Source organism: Pteropus medius, unplaced genomic scaffold (genome assembly GCF_902729225.1).
Source record: "Pteropus medius unplaced genomic scaffold, Ma_sr-lr_union100, whole genome shotgun sequence".
Taxonomy (NCBI): domain Eukaryota; kingdom Metazoa; phylum Chordata; class Mammalia; order Chiroptera; family Pteropodidae; genus Pteropus; species Pteropus medius.
The window spans coordinates 769,785-785,843 of NW_024352784.1; the positions used below are offsets into that span (position 1 = coordinate 769,785).

The window sequence follows — 16,059 nt, forward strand, 5'->3', positions numbered from 1 at the left end:
ACTAGTAGAGCAAATATTTATTATTAAGTTGTGACACTTAGATGTTTCATACTTAATGACATTTATCTTCTCACCATGATCCTCACAAGACTGCAGTTTTTATACCAGGATTATTTTAAGAAAATAAAGTCAGCATTCAAGTGTTATTCAGGGTTATGCTGTAGATATTTGGAGAGACAAGACTTGAACTCAGACACTGTGGACACAAAACCTCCAATTAGTACATATTATTTATGAAATTTTCTCCTTCACTCCTTGATAAATAAGGATCATCATGGGTAAACAGACACTTCCCTGACGACAAATTTTGTAGTGAATGACTCCTATACAAGGTCTTCAATAATATACAAAACTAGTTGAAAAGCTTTCCTTCATCTTTTCAGTCAGTGACAGAGGACATGAGATTGTAAAAATTGGGGAGAGGTGATTCTTTAATACTGGTCTTTCATTTTAAAGCATTAGTCACTTTCCCTGGGAGTGCGAAAAAGGATGAATTAAGATTCTCTACTAATGCAAACAGGATATTAGGAAAAATATGACAAAGGCAAATTGTATACTCTGTTGATAAATGGAATAAAGGAGGGCAGCAAAGAAAATATGGTTAGAATGGTGCAGATAACCTAGTGTATTAGATGCACCCAAGGTCAGAGGCACACACAGAAGTGGGTGAGGGTGTAAGAGGTTAAGAGTTTGGAGAACACAGTGCTATGGGGGCAGCACATTTCATTGGACTGAAATATGGAAAAATTTCCTGGGAAAAGGAACATGAAGAGAATTTGTAAATGAGAAACCCATGGCTTGTGACATTGAAAAATGAGACAGTGCCAGCATTATGACCTATGAAAACCCCAACACGACAGGGAGGAACATTCAGAGAAAGGGTTATTATCAAGGGATTGGGGGAGGAAGAGTCCTCAAAAGCATTATATTCCAACTGATTCTGTAACCCTATAACCCAGTAACCATATTTAGGTTGATTATCTCAAGAAACCATGCTGATAACTCTAACTTTGTCTAATAAAACCCATAAGTTTGGAGTCAGGACATTTTTTACCATATACTCCCAGGATCCAGTCACTTTTCATTGATACATCTACCTCCCAGTAATGTTTTCCTGATGTGATAATGGGTGATCTCAGGACACCATAATCATTATAATTGCTGTTCTGATGTAGATAATTTGTATTGCAAACTAACACATATCTCACTTGTCTCTGATGAAGAAATAGCAACATTTGGATTATTCTCAGGAATATCGAGGATCATGTGAACTGTAGAAAAATCACAAGGTTAGGTGAGGGATATGATGTAGCTTTATTTGTGACACTGAAGAGGAATCTTGAGAATAACATGTGTGGGAACGGGAAGATATTAGTTCTGTTCTTGGAGAGAGGTATAACACTGCAGAAATATAATATGTGTGTGTGTGTGTGCATGCTGGGAGGGAAAACATGAGTCTTAAGAAATGAGACCTGGTTAAAAAAAAAAAAAGCAAAATTCTGAATGAAGGTGAGAATAGAGTGTCTTCATGATATTGTGATTTCTCCTTACACCAGTAGCATCACACATCTTTCAGCTCTGAAATGAAAATAATCTATAATATTAAATATAAGCAAAAGAGCCAGCATTAAAATCTATTTCCTCTCCAGATGAGAGGAAGGACTGGGGACGTGTGATAGTAGACGGAGGAATGAGAGATGAACCAGACACCTAGACAATTCTCTTCACATATGATCATGTTATCAGCACATGATATCCATCCTCCTTTGTCTCCTCTATCCACATCTAGAAACTGAACTCTCCTCTCTATTGTGCACTCACCATTACAAGAATCCCACAGCCACCCACATAACATTCCTCACCATTAAACGTTTGCAGGATCCCTCTCAAATTAGGAACTTTGAACACTCTCTTTCGTTTATTGAAAAAGGTTTTTGGCATCTTCAGAACCAAAATCTTACTCCTAAGGATGACAGAAATTGACACTTATCTCTGTGACATTTTGTCTGTCCAAAACTACTAACTTCCTATTTATTCACCCTATTGAAACATTTGAACCTACTTCTCTGGAGACTGCGAGAAATGAGAGAATAGACTCCTAACCTTGAAGCCGGAAGAAATGTGCTCCTGTCCACCTTCTCAGTTACCCTCTGTCTGACCTTGGGAAACCTTGAATCTCTCAAGAAGCAGTTTATTTCTTCCAAAATAAAATAACTAACCTCTCCCTCTCTACCTCCTAGAAATCATATTAAATTATATGAAATAATTTTTTTAATGCAAAACTTTGATTCCCCAAAACAAATTAATTTGTGGCAAAGTCACTGTATGGATGTGGATTCCCTGGTTATGACTTGAAAGTGTGATTGTAGAACCTGGCCCCTTGTTGTTTGAGACTTGTCAAGTGTCAGTATACTGTCTGAAGAGGACCAAAACCTTTCAAGTCTGCTTCTCAGTAGAAAGGCCCTCAGAATAACATCTGAGATTTTATGATCACTGGGAAAAATTATAACACTTGGAAAAGAAGACATTATGAGCATCATAGTAAGTGTGGTCTGAGTTTCACGTGTCTGAATAGGCTGATGCAGCCAAGTAGATGTGCAAATTTAGGTACAAGGATGCTGCCTTTACATTGACCTACTCATAAAAGATAAAGCAGCTATGAAATATAGTAACCTGAGTTCGATATGGGCATGCAAGATGAATAAAATGTATGAAGGTACAAAATATAACACCTTATTCCTAACTGCTACTAACCCAAACTGCACATTCTGCTCACCCAAAATCCCCAGAATCAAGTTCATTCTTATAGAACACACTAACCATGATTCATGAACAGAAATTTAAGATAAAACTACACTCAAATTTTTCTGCCCTGAGAGATATTTTATTCTAATTAACCACCAAACACCTGTATTGGCTTTAAACCACTTTTCACAGCACAGAAAGACCATCTTTGGTCTCTCACGTGTACCTTTCCATGATGCCATTCACATCCTAGAAAGAAAAGAAAAAACACAAGTCAAGAAATAATAGGCCCTCTGCACTTACAAAGCTTCATCACATCCCACCACCTCCTGATGTGGTGGGAATAGAGATAGTCCCAATATGACAGCCAAAAAGTAAAGAAAAGAGACCCAGACCAATCATTCAGTGTGAGGTTGTCAGGTTTCCTAAAAGGTAGAAATAGCTTTTACATCTGTGAAAGCATGAGGCTTCGAGTACCTGAAGATGGGCTATATTTATGAAGAAAACAGGAGGCCCATAATATTTTCCCCCAGTTCATAGAGTTCCTCATGAGATTATTTGAATAATTAATGGTTTGTCCATGTATTCAGAATAAATGTGAAGTAATATACTATTACTTGTCAAGTATTGTGCCAATATTTGGAGTATCAAAGATGAGTGAGTAATCAAAATGTTTTTCAAGAAGTTTATGTGGCTTCTGCTGGGGGTACAGTCAAAATGTATTACTGTAGGCATTCCTCAAGACTCTCCTCATTTTATACACTAAGTAACCTCATTCGCTCCCTTAAATTCAACACATACGTATGTGCAGTTGACTTCCAAGCTTTTTATTTTTACTTAATTTTGTCCTTTGAATTCAGGTTAACATATCCTTTAGTAAAGAAGCCACAGGAACCAGTGACCTAGTCTCTAAGGCACCTTATTCTTTACTGACCAAGTTGTCTCCTCCCTTATACCTCTTTGTCCATAATGTTACCAATATCCACTTGGTCACTGTCCTAAAAACTGCAGCATTTACCTACACTCCAGTCTCTACCAAGCCAGTTTAGTCCACATTGTTAGCAGTTTCTAGTCATCTGATTTTCCTTGTCATAAAAATTTATTCGTTTGCACAGATATATACCAATATATTTGGTCTCCTTTAACTCAAACTTACTTCCTCCATGATACCAAAAACTAGGCCAACCGCTAGGTCTACAGACACAAAGCAATTGCTTTGCTCTCTGTATCAGGGCTTTTAGCTGTATATGAATATCAGCAATTAAAACTAGATTAAATAGAGAAAAGGAATTTGGGGGATAGGTATAATTTTAATCAAAGCTTAATTCTGAAGCTCAAACATTGTCATCATGATCTGGTCTATGTCATTCTCCAAATTCTATTTGTTCTCTCTATATTGACTGTATCCTCAGTTCAGGAAGGAAACATGAATCTCCTCATATTGACTCTACAAGTAAAGAGAACTTCTCTTCCCAGTTATATCACAAAACTCTGAAGCCTGCACATGGCATTGGTCTGCATTGGATCAGGTGCCCATATTAAAAGCATCACTGTGTTGTTGCTGGAAGAATATAAAGAGATGTTGAATGCAAGTTTCTGTATTTCACTGGAATCAAGTTAGTTTTAATCTGAAGTAGACCACGAAATGATAAGAAGCCTATTCTAACCAGAACAGCAACCATCACAAATAATCTTTAAAAAATACAGTAAGAAAATAGAAAAACTTTAAATTTTATGTTACAAATGTCTGTTTAAAGAAGCTGACTTTAGGAAGAGAACAGTGAAAATTGCAGGCGACATATACAAGCAAATAACCCAGTAATAAATTAAATAGAGTCACATTAACAATTGCATTAAATGTTATTTGTTATTTTCTTAATCCGCCAAGTATAAAGCAGAGATTGTTGGACTAGATAAAAAGCAAGATTCAATTGTTGCTATCTACAAGACTTATATTTTGGATTCAAAGAAACAAATATGGCAAAAGTAAAAAGATAGACGTCTGTCAAGATGGCAGAGTCAGAAAACACTGTGTTCGTCCCTCCCCCCGCCCTCCACAACCATATCAAAATGACAACTAAATTATAAAACAAACACATCCTAGAGAACCACCTAAAGATGAGCTTAACAGAACTCCTATAATTAAGGATATAAAGAAGAAGCCACATCGAGACTGATAGGAGAGGCAGAGACATGTAATGGGCTGGTCCCACACCTACGTGTGGTGGTTATGAAACAACAGGGGTATCTGAACGAGATACTTGAAAGAGGTACTTGAACGAGAAGTCACAGTCCCACACTGGGCTCCCCAGTCTGAACCACCAGTGTCAGGAAAAGAATTCCCACAACAGATGGCTGTGAAAATCAGAAGAGACTCAGATTGGGTGAGATGAAGGACTGCTGTAGAATCAGGCATCCTCTTAAGGGGCCTTAGCACAGACTCACCCACAGACACTTGTGTTAAGCTCCAGAGAAGCTCTCAAAGTGCCAGAGACAAATAGAGAGCAACTGAATTGTCTGGCTTCAACGTGAGGGCTGGAGGGGCAGCTCTCTTGAAGACTAAAGTGCCTACAGGTATCATTGTTTCTTTGTTGAGCCCTGCCCCCACACAACCTGCAGGCTCACGCAGGCACCAAATCTGTTTCCACTAACCTGGATAACACTGATCTTTCCCTACCTTGGTGATCCTCTGATACCCCATCCTATCCAATACAAGCATCTGGCCTGAACCTCTTTCAGAGGTCAGCTTGAGCCTGCACTGACATTCCTAAAACCTCTCAGAGGTTTACAAACCCCAAACAAGTAGAAGCAGAGCTCACTGTGCCCTGTACCTCTTGTTAAGTGGCTGCAAATCTGGCAGTAGTGGCAGTTGGCCTCAGTTCACGGTATAGGCTTTCCCAGGTACCTCTAAGCCCAGTACAGGCAGCTACCAACTACAGATTGCATTGTAGCTTATACCAGGTGGCCCTGGGCTGGATACAGGCAGTGTTTGCCCTTGGCCTGCACCAGAGCCCCTCCAAAGGGGCCACAGAACTAACACATTTGGTAGCCTGATTCAGAGCACACCAGAGCATTACCCAATTAGTGCCACAAATGACACACCCAAAGAGAAGAATAAGCAGATACCAGAGACCTGCTAAAATCTCTGGAGTCAGTCTTTGCACAATAGCTTGTTCACTGATGTCATGACCAGTTGTCACAGCCAGCAGCCTGAGGATTGATCACACCCGCTGATGTGCAAACAGCAATCAAAGCTCAACTATAATAGGAGAGCACACACAATCAACACAAGGGACACTCTTGGAGCACCTAGCTCAGGTGACCAGAGAGACTATGCCAGTGGACCCAACAGGGCACCTACTATATAAGGTCACTCTTTCAAGACAGGGAGGCATAGTGGATCTACCTAATATATAGAACAAACATAAGGAGACAGCCAACATGAGGAGACAAAGAAACAGGTCACAAAAGAACAGGACAAAACTTCAGAAAAATAACTAAACAAAATGGAAGCAAACAATCTACCAGATGCAAAGTTCACAACACTGGTTGTAAAGATGCTTAATGAATGTAGGAAAATAATAGATTATCTCAGTGAGAACTACAACAAAGAGATCAAAAATATTAAAAAAGCAATTTAAAACATAAAAAATAAACAGTTAAAAATGTTAATTACAATAACTGAAATGAAGAATACGTTAGATGGAATCAACAGTAGATTACATTAGGTAGAGGACTGAATCAGAGATGTGGAAGACAAGATAGCAGAAAACACCCATCATGACAGCAACAAGAAAAAAGAATTTAAAAAATGAGGATTGTTTAAGAGGCCTCTGGGACAACAGCAAACATTACAACATTCTCATCATGGGAATAACAGACGAAGATAGAGTGTAAGGGATTAAAAACCCACTGAAAGAAATAATGACTGAAAACTTCCCTAACCTATGGAAGAAAAGAGACCTACAAGTACAAGAAGTGCAGAGAATCTCAAACAAGATGAGCCCAGAGGTCCACACCATAATTAAAAGGCCAAAGGTAAAGTCAAAGAGAGACTCTTAAAAACAGCAAGAGAAAAGCACTTTGTTACCTGTAAGGGAGCTTCCTAAGATGGTCAGCTAATTTCTCAACAGAAACTTTGCAGGCCAGAAGGGACTAGCATGAAATATTCAAAGTGATGAAAAGCAAGGACTTACAACCACAATTACGCTATCCAGCAAGGATATCGTAAGGAGTCGAAGGAGACATAAAAACCTTCTCAGATAAGAAAAAGCCAAAGGTTTTCCTCACCACAAAACCAGTATTTTAAGAAATGTTCAAGAGAATTCTTTAAGAAGAATTTTAAAAAGTCAAACATATGATTAAGAAAATATCACAAAGAAAAAATTCCTCACTGACAAAGGTTAAAACATAATAAAAACAGTGGATCGACCAACACTAAAGCTAGTACAAAGGTTAAAAGGCAAAAGTAGGAAGATCATGTGTAATTATAACAGTAATTTAAGAGGGTATACACACACACACACACACACAAAAGACGTAAAAAATAATGACAAAAGCATAAATGTGGAATTGGTGAGTAAAAATGGTAGTGATTTTAGAATATATTCAAACTTAAACAACCATCAACTTAAAATAGACTGTTGTAAATATAGCTTGGTACATATAAAGCACATGGTAACCACCAACCAAAAATCTACAAGTGATATACAATCAATAAAGAGAAAGAATCCAAACACAACACTACAGTAAATCATCAGCATACAAAAGAAGAGACCAAGAGAATAAGAAAGCTAGAACTACAAAAACAATCAGAAAACAATAACATGGCAGTAACTACATACCCATCATTAACCACTTTAAATGTAAATGGATTAAATGCTCCAAACAAAAGATGAAAGAATAAAGAAGAAGTAGTACATATATACAATGAATGGAGTATTACTTGACCATAAAAAAGAAAAAGAATGAAATCTTAACATTTTATGACAACATGGCAGCGCCTAGAGGGTATTATGCAAAGATCAAATCAGACAGAGAAAGACAATTATATACCATATAACTTCACTTATATGTCAAATCTAAAGAACAAAATAAACAAAGCAGAAATAACCTTATAGATATAGAGAACAAACTGATGGTTGCCAGACGGGAGGGAGGGCTGGAAGTCTGGGTGTAAAAGGTGAAGGGATTAAGAAGTACAAATTGCCAGGTATAAAATAGTCAAGGGATGTAAAGTACAGCATAGTGAATGTAGTCAATAATATTATAACAACTATAGATATGGTATCAGGTGGGTACGAGACTAATTGGGGAATCATTTTATATAGATGTCTAACCACTATGCTTATACCTGAAACTAATATAATATTGAACGTCAACTGTAATTTAATTTAATTTTTTTTTAAAAAAAGATTTAAAAAATACTACCCACCTGGCACTTGAAATAAACTCAATATTATATGTTAGCTGTATTTTAATTATAAATTCTTTAAAAATAAATAAAACCCATTTGGGTATTAATATATCTCTTTAGGGATTACGTAAAAAATATAAATTTTCTGACTTTCAACAATAACAAATAAGGAAAAAGAAAAAAAAATGCAAACAGGAATCATGGGCTAGCTCGTGTCTGTATTAATATTACACAAAATAACTTTAAGAACATAAATATTATAAGAATGAGGGAAATTTTCAGTATGTCAAGAAGATGTAAAAATTAAAATGTACATGCGCCTAAGAGCAGAGGTTCAAAATACACAAAGTGAAATAGAAAGCATTAACAGAATAATTGGACAATTCAATAATAATGCTCAGAGATTTCAATAACTCACTCTCAATAATCAACAGAACAGTCTGTATGAAAACCATTCAGGATGGAGTAGACATGGCTGATACTATAACCAACTTGACTTGACGTGTATAGACCGCTTCACCTAATGAACGCACAATACACATTCCTTTCAAATTCATATAAATATTTTTGGACCTACAATATTTTAGGTATAAAAAAAGCGCCAATGCATTTAAAAGATTGAAATAATAAAATATGTTTTCTGATTATAATGGAATTAAATTTGAAATACACAGAAGCAGAAGTAAAAATCAGCAAGTGTTTTTAAATTAAACAATACACTTTCAAATATCCCAAGGGTTAACAGAAAAAAATCACAAAGCAAATTGGAAAAAAAGTTGAATTGAATGATAATAACAACTAAATAATCCAAATGTATAAAATGAAGTAAAAACCATGTATTTATACATTATAAACTATATCATAAAATATTTTGTCAAATCAGTAGTCTGTTTCCACTTAACTAGTAAAATATAATAAATTAAACCCAACAGACACACACACAGATACATGTATTTGAAACAGTAAAGGCGAGAGCAGAAATCAATGATATAAAAAGGTTAAAAATTAGATAAAATTGATGAAACTGTAAAGTTTATTTTTGAAAAAAATCAATAAATTTTACCAAATATAACTACATTAACCAAAAAATAGAAGTAAAAAAGTAAAATAAATAAATAAAAATAAAACAAAAAAACAAATCACCAAACCCAGGAATAAAAAAGAAGACATTACTGACTACTGTAGAAATTAAAGGAATACCACAGGATTATAATTAACATTATATTTAAAAATCTGACAACTTAGTATAAACAAATTTCTGCAAAGATGTAGAGTACCAAAAATTGACTTAAGAGATATAAATATTCTGAATAAACCTAATACAAGTAAACAAAACAAAACAAAACTATTTTAATCATTTCCAAAAACAAAAGTCCTCAGTGAGATAGCATTACTGGTGAATCTATTGAATAATTAAAGAGTAAATAATACCAGTCCTTCTCAATTGTTTATTCAGAAAATAGAGATAGAGGAGAAAAATCTCAACACATTCCATGAGGGGAAAAAAAAAAACTTTGGATCATGAAAAAGTACCTAATAAATGCTTAACACTAGATCACAGATAACAGGAGCATATAGAATATCAGTGGACACAATGGATCTCCTTATCACGGTCAAATTTTTGCACTACACTTGATTAATTAATAAAAATGAGATTTTCCTTTGCTATTCATGCATTCAATTATCCCTATAACCTCTGAAACAGATGCAGGGAAGGGGTGCTGCAAGGCCGAAGAGATCTTAGTGTCACCACCAGAAAGAACACAGCAACACAGCAGAGAAGGAAGACTTTTATTTCCCTCAAACCTCAGATGCTGGTGCTTCGTCCAAAGTCTTACCTGCAGCGTCTCCATTGTTGACCCCTTTAATCGAGGCTCCACATCTGAGATGAGAACTCTCACCAACTGGCTCTGCTGGACCAGTTCATTTGCAGCCTCCGCCAGGTAATGTAGAGCCTCTCCCTCCTCCTTCTTCAGCTTCTGCACCTCCTTCTGTTCCACACTGTCCAGGGTACCTCTCAGTTTTTTAAACACATTCTGGACACTTTGTATCTAATATTCTACTTGATTCTTCAGGAATGAGAAAGAGAGAGAGGAACTCAGGCAATCAGGCAGAGACTGGGAGTCAGAAAAAGAAGTATTTGATGTGGAAGTTCTCACAGGAAAGGGAGAAGGAAGCAGGGGAGTGATTCTTGGGGAAGCTGACTTTTCCTATTATTTTCTCTCCATCACATTCCAAAAGAATAGCCTCAGCTGTGCTATTGAGACCAACCCTGAGCCAAGGTGGGACACCTGGGTATGGCTCAGCTTTCACACAGCTACCCAGGACAGTCTAGTCTTGCCCACCTACATTATTCCTGAACCCCACACCCACCCTCTAATTACCACTGAACACCGAGGACAGAACCATATGCCATTGCCAGCTGTCATCCTCTGGAAGAGTTAGAGGCTCCAAATCATGGCAGGAATGGTGCACAGAATTCACTAGCCATCCTCACCAGAGTCTGACAATGCTTTCCTCCAAATATCTGTGTTTATTTCTGACATGTTTTTTTTTTTTTTAGCACCCCTAATCAGAGAAAGGAAAAAGAAAAAGGCTAATAAATGACTTTGGACATATCAAACTGTCAGGGAACAAGGAGAAAATGGCTGCTTGTGAGTAACACCCATGGTCCTGCCCAGATTTCTAACTTCCTCAGGAAGTGTCTCCTTCTACCTTCCAGGAAGTTCTCTCTTCTTTGATGTAAGCTCCCAACTTCTCAGCTTTCTGCTTCTCCTTCATCAACCTCTCCATAGCTGCCTGGAGCTTCTTCTGAGAGAGAGGAATAACACTAGAGTCAAGCTATGGGCTTTCTCATCATCAGAATAGAGGATACTGGGGAAGAAATCAGGCTGATGTCCAAAGAATCTAGAGTTTATGGAAACATTGAGAATGGCAATTAGAATCTATGACTTGGAAGAAAACCAGAAGTGGTGAATGTGTTCTTTATACTTAGGTAACAGAAGTCAGCATTCCCTCTCAAAAAGAAAACTGATTCTGTTTGTCCTGGAAGAACACTGATCCTGCAGCAAGGAACTTACCTCTCAATCCATCCAGCTCCCCAGTTACCCCTGTTCAAAGAGGAAATGACAGCTTTGCTTGGACAGCACACATCCACATTAGCACAAAGTACAAAAACATCTTCTTCTGGTTAACAGCCTAGGCTTAAGCACACTAGGCTTCTCCTTTTGTAACTGGGTGGAATGCACAGACATAGTCCTCAGGCCTTGGAAGGTGAGCATAGGAAGAAAAGTGATCATAGGCCTCAGGGCTAGGTAATTTTGCATTTGCCTCTGATTACCCTGACACCTAAGGGCTAGGTGTCAGGGTAATCAGAGGCAAATGCCAATTTCCCATCAAGTATCATTTCCTATTCTGTCTTTCCTCTATCTTGGTTCTTACCTGGTACTCCTGGGCAACCTCCTCCACCAGGAATGTGTGGTGACCACGATGCTCCTGAGACCGCTCGCAGAGCCAGCAAATAAACTTCCCATCCTCCTTACAGAAGAGCAGGAATTTCTCTCCATGATGCACACAGAGATCTCTCTTCCGCTCCTCCTCTGGGCTCAACCTGACCTCCCTGAGCCTCTCTGCTATGTTGGCCAGATGCCAATTAGGCTGTAGGTTTCCAGGCTGGTAACTGATTCGGCACACCGGGCAGCTGCTCTCTCCTTGCCCGATCACAAACTCCTTGCTGTTTGCAGTGATGCAGGCTTGGCAGAAGCTGTGGCCACAGTCTAGGCTCAGGGGTTCTTTCAGGAGCTCCAGGCAGATGGGGCAGGTCACCTCCTCCTGTATGTTCACCAGGATTCCTGTAGCCATCTCAGCTGCTCCCCTGCTCCTACCTGTCCTGACATCTGAGGCTCCTCTTGCTCACAGATCCCTGCCTAGTTGGAAAGGTTAAGAAGTGGCAGAGTTAGACACACAGGAATAAAACGATACTAATTGTGTAGGCATCAAGGTGGGCCAAGACCAAATCCTGAAGGAAAAAGAGAAAAGGTGAAGAACCAAGGAAAGGAGCTTGGTGACCTGGTAAAAAGGCCGACTCATAATTATTTCAAAAGCTTTACTCTGGTCCGTAGGACATAACAAATTTCATTCTTTTCTGTGCAATGATTGCTCTTTTCCTCTACTCTTACTGAACAAAAGGATGACCTGAAGCCTTTTCTACCAAGATCCTTGTGTGACCCACCATCTGTCCTGTGTTTTCTTTCCCATGTCCAAAACACACCCTAGATGTTAAAAGCACCAAAGCACTTATGTGTCTGGGCATTACACCTGCTCTTCTGTCAGCGTGCAATGCTGCCCTGGTAGCAACAGGACTCACACTCTTCAGTTAACTCTCTGCTTTCAGGTTCCTTTCCCAGAAAGACCTGCTCTGACTAGCTTACTTACAGTGTAACCATTGCCATTACTTCCTGTATGTCTTCAGTGATTTCTCTATTTATCATGACATGATGTAGGACAGTTCATTTGTGCCCATGACAAAAGAAAACCCTTTATCGGATGTGTAAATAGAGATATCAAGTGACATACAAAGATCACTTATCTTCAATACACAGATTGGGGATGAACCTGATGTAGGTCTCTTCTTACATCACTGAGTTAGTCAAAGACAAATAGAAGTAACTTAAGGTATCTATCAAATACCCAGAGCCATAGGGGTGTGTAAACATCCAGATCCAGACCAGCAGGGAGATTCTGGGAAGTCCTGTGTTTGTAAATGATGAGATTTTACCTTGGCCCGAATATTTTCCAAGGATGTTGATAGCAGCCAAAATGTATGTATGTAATTGATGACGAAGAGGCAGATAGTGTAAATATACCCACTGAATTATACAAGTATTTCTGTATCTTAAAATACAGAAATATAGATGGAATAAATATCAGTCTTGAGAAAAAAGTCTCAAAATATTAGGCAAGATCAATCGACTAATTATCACTGATGATGAATTATATGCTAGCAACTGCACTAATAGCCATAAACACAAAGATGAGTCTAAACAGATAGCTTAAACCACTATGAACTTGACATTACCATGATATTAGTAATAAATTAAGTAATCAGCCATATATATATATGCGCAAGCTGATGTGAAATGCACTACTAGAAAGATTTACATGTTGCAGAATCGAATAACTGGAGCAGATAAAGGATTGTCCAACAATTCCATCTTGAAAACATAAGGATTGAGAGAAAGCTGAAGAAGATGAGGGAAATGAGAGAGAGAAAAACTGTATAGGTAGAGGAAATGACCTGTTCATGGAATCCTATCAGCTTGTCTAGTTTGAAAACATCAGTGTTTCTGGTCTGCAGAAAACGGCTAGGCCTTTAGTATCACAAGAGCCTGCAGTGACCACGATATATGGCATTGCCCAAATTATGTAAGATTTAGGGACTCTTTTCTAAGAGCAAAGAGTAATTATCCATGCTTTCTTTCCCCTCACAGAAGAGCGGGGACACAATTAGCTCTGCCTCTGGGCTGTGGAATGTTAGATGGATGCAGTGTGGAATTGGGAAGATTAGTAAGATGCACACACAGTTGCCCGGGGAGAGATGATGAGAACTTTCAGAACAAGGTGATGAAGAAAATGGAGAGCAGGGGATGAGAATGAGACATAAGATGAAGTTAGAGGAAAAGACTGGCAGTTAGGTGAGACACCTAGGAACAAAGGGTCAGCATCAGCCTGGGTTTTCTTCCTGTAAACATAATATTGGTTTACTCTTATCCTAGTAAGTTGTGCTTTGTTTTCATTTTTGTTTTCTGGGAAACCGACTGGGTTACAATAAAGTGGAAAGTGAGATGCCTCCCAAGGCCATCTTACTAACAGCAAAAATGGTCTCATGTGTAACGTACGCTTGGACTAGGAAGGCTTTAAACAGACTGTAAACGCCCGTTAGGAAGCAGAGGCCTCATTTTTCATGGGGATTTGTGACTCTTATTAACAACTGTGTACCCTTTAGCCTCTGAAAAGTGTGCTCTTGCGCTTTCACAAGGCAATCAGTGCTTCGTAGCTCTAGGGATATGCAACGTACGGTATTTCACACACTTCCACTTAGTCCGGCTTCTTAAAAGGCTGAGATAACAGGGATAAAGTACCTCCAGTAACACGGTGAAGACATACATCACCGAGAGCTCACCTGAGGCAGCCATGCTGCCATGCTGTCTACTGTCCTGTATCCTCAGCTAAACTAAGCGACCCTGGCACTTTATGTCTTATCAGGTTGCACTGATGGGAACGACCATCCAAATTAAATATGATGCTGGTGGTCAGTCAGAGGGAGTATCACAGAGTAGTAGCACAGTGATGCTCATTCTCCCACCTGGACTCAACAGGCCCTGTGGCCTCAGTCTAGGTTCAGGAGTTTTATCAGGAACACCAGGTAAATGGGGCTATGAAGCAAACGAAGAAAAATCTCAGTAGATGTTAATGTCTTAATGGTTGCCAGAGTTTGATGGTAAAAGAAAGATTTCCTGGATGAGGTAATCAGTGTTTTCCCTTTGCTCTGCACTAGGGAGGAAAAGCTATAAGGACTGTATATAAACAATTTCGGACCAAATAAAGATGTCCACTGGTGCCAGGTTCATCATACATGAAGGGAACCTGTTAAAGAATGAGGCTCAAGGTGAACTGGAGGTGTAATCCAGCTAATAATCCAGATACTGACAATAGTCTTGAGACCAAATGCAGTTAGCCCCTGGCTGCAGAGACTATGGTTCAGATCAGGCTCAGCTGAGCAACACAATAGAGGTAATATCATATTGGGAGTCGATATTAAATGTCTACCTCCGTTTAGGCCCCAAGCTCTAATCCAAACGTGGGGGTGGGACCTCCAATTGTTTCTCATCCCATTCAAGATCCAAACAATCCTGGCACACATCCAGAGCCTATAGAGGAGGGAGAGCAGAATATGCATTCTGCCTTGGGGCTGAAGAATTTATTCACAATGGGACTTCAAAGAGCTGTTGCCACAGGGCACAGAAGAGGTAAATGCAGAGGAGCCTGAGTCCTCACACTGGGAGGGTGACGCCACCATTACTTAAGCAGTGATGCAAGTGCTCCACAGCAAACAGGGAGATAGATATGGCAACATGAGTGGTGTGTGCTGGAGGGATTTCACAAAGTGCAGCTCCTGCTGGAGACCTATGGGTTTGTGCCCCACATCAGGTCCCAGCCCTGAGGACCTGCGCTGGAAATGGAGCCCACAAAGTGTCTGGCTTCAAAAACCAACAAGGCTTATGCCCAGGAGAACACTAGGGGTGTAGGCAACGGAGATTCCTCTCTTAAAGAGCTCGTTCACAGGACTTAAAGGACTTAAGGATGTTGCTTCAAGGACCCAACGCAAAAGCAGAAGTTTGAGAAGTGCCCAGACCACATGTGAAGGGGACTCATCTCCAGAAAGAGGAAAGGAAGCCTGTTGGACTCTCCCCAGAAACAGAGACTACAGGTGAAGGAGGCGGTGGGGGCGCCATTGCAACGCCACTTTCCTACCTTGCCAGCGTCGGGGCTGCTGGGGGCTCCACTGTCGCATCTCCCTCCAACCAGCCAGCACCGCTGGGTGTGCACCGTTCCCCTGCTGCCGCCGCGTGGACAGAGCTGACTGGGGAGTGCCTGTGCCCCACCCAAGCCTTGGGCCATTTCCCCTGCTGCACCCTCGCGGCTCTATCCGAGTCGCCGCCTCCACCACCGCCCGCCGCCTCCGTGGGTGCGGGGCAACCATCTGAGGGGATGCCCTTTGAGTGCCTGTCCGTGTGGCTAAAATAAGTGCTGGGGTGCACTACGGGACCCACAGTCTTAAACAATGGAAGACACAGCTCTTGCTTGACAAGCTACCACACCCCAGACACTGCACAAGG

The 16,059-nt window shown here is 39.7% G+C and overlaps 1 long non-coding RNA gene and 1 pseudogene across 1 annotated transcript in view; both read right to left on the bottom strand.

Annotated features, from left to right (window-relative positions):
* The window catches only part of LOC120590270 (uncharacterized), a 33,636-nt gene that overhangs the window by 17,051 nt on the left and 526 nt on the right, over positions 1-16,059 (bottom strand). The gene's annotated exons all lie outside the window — the stretch shown is intronic.
* On the bottom strand, positions 231-16,049 carry LOC120590269 (tripartite motif-containing protein 34-like; annotated as a pseudogene).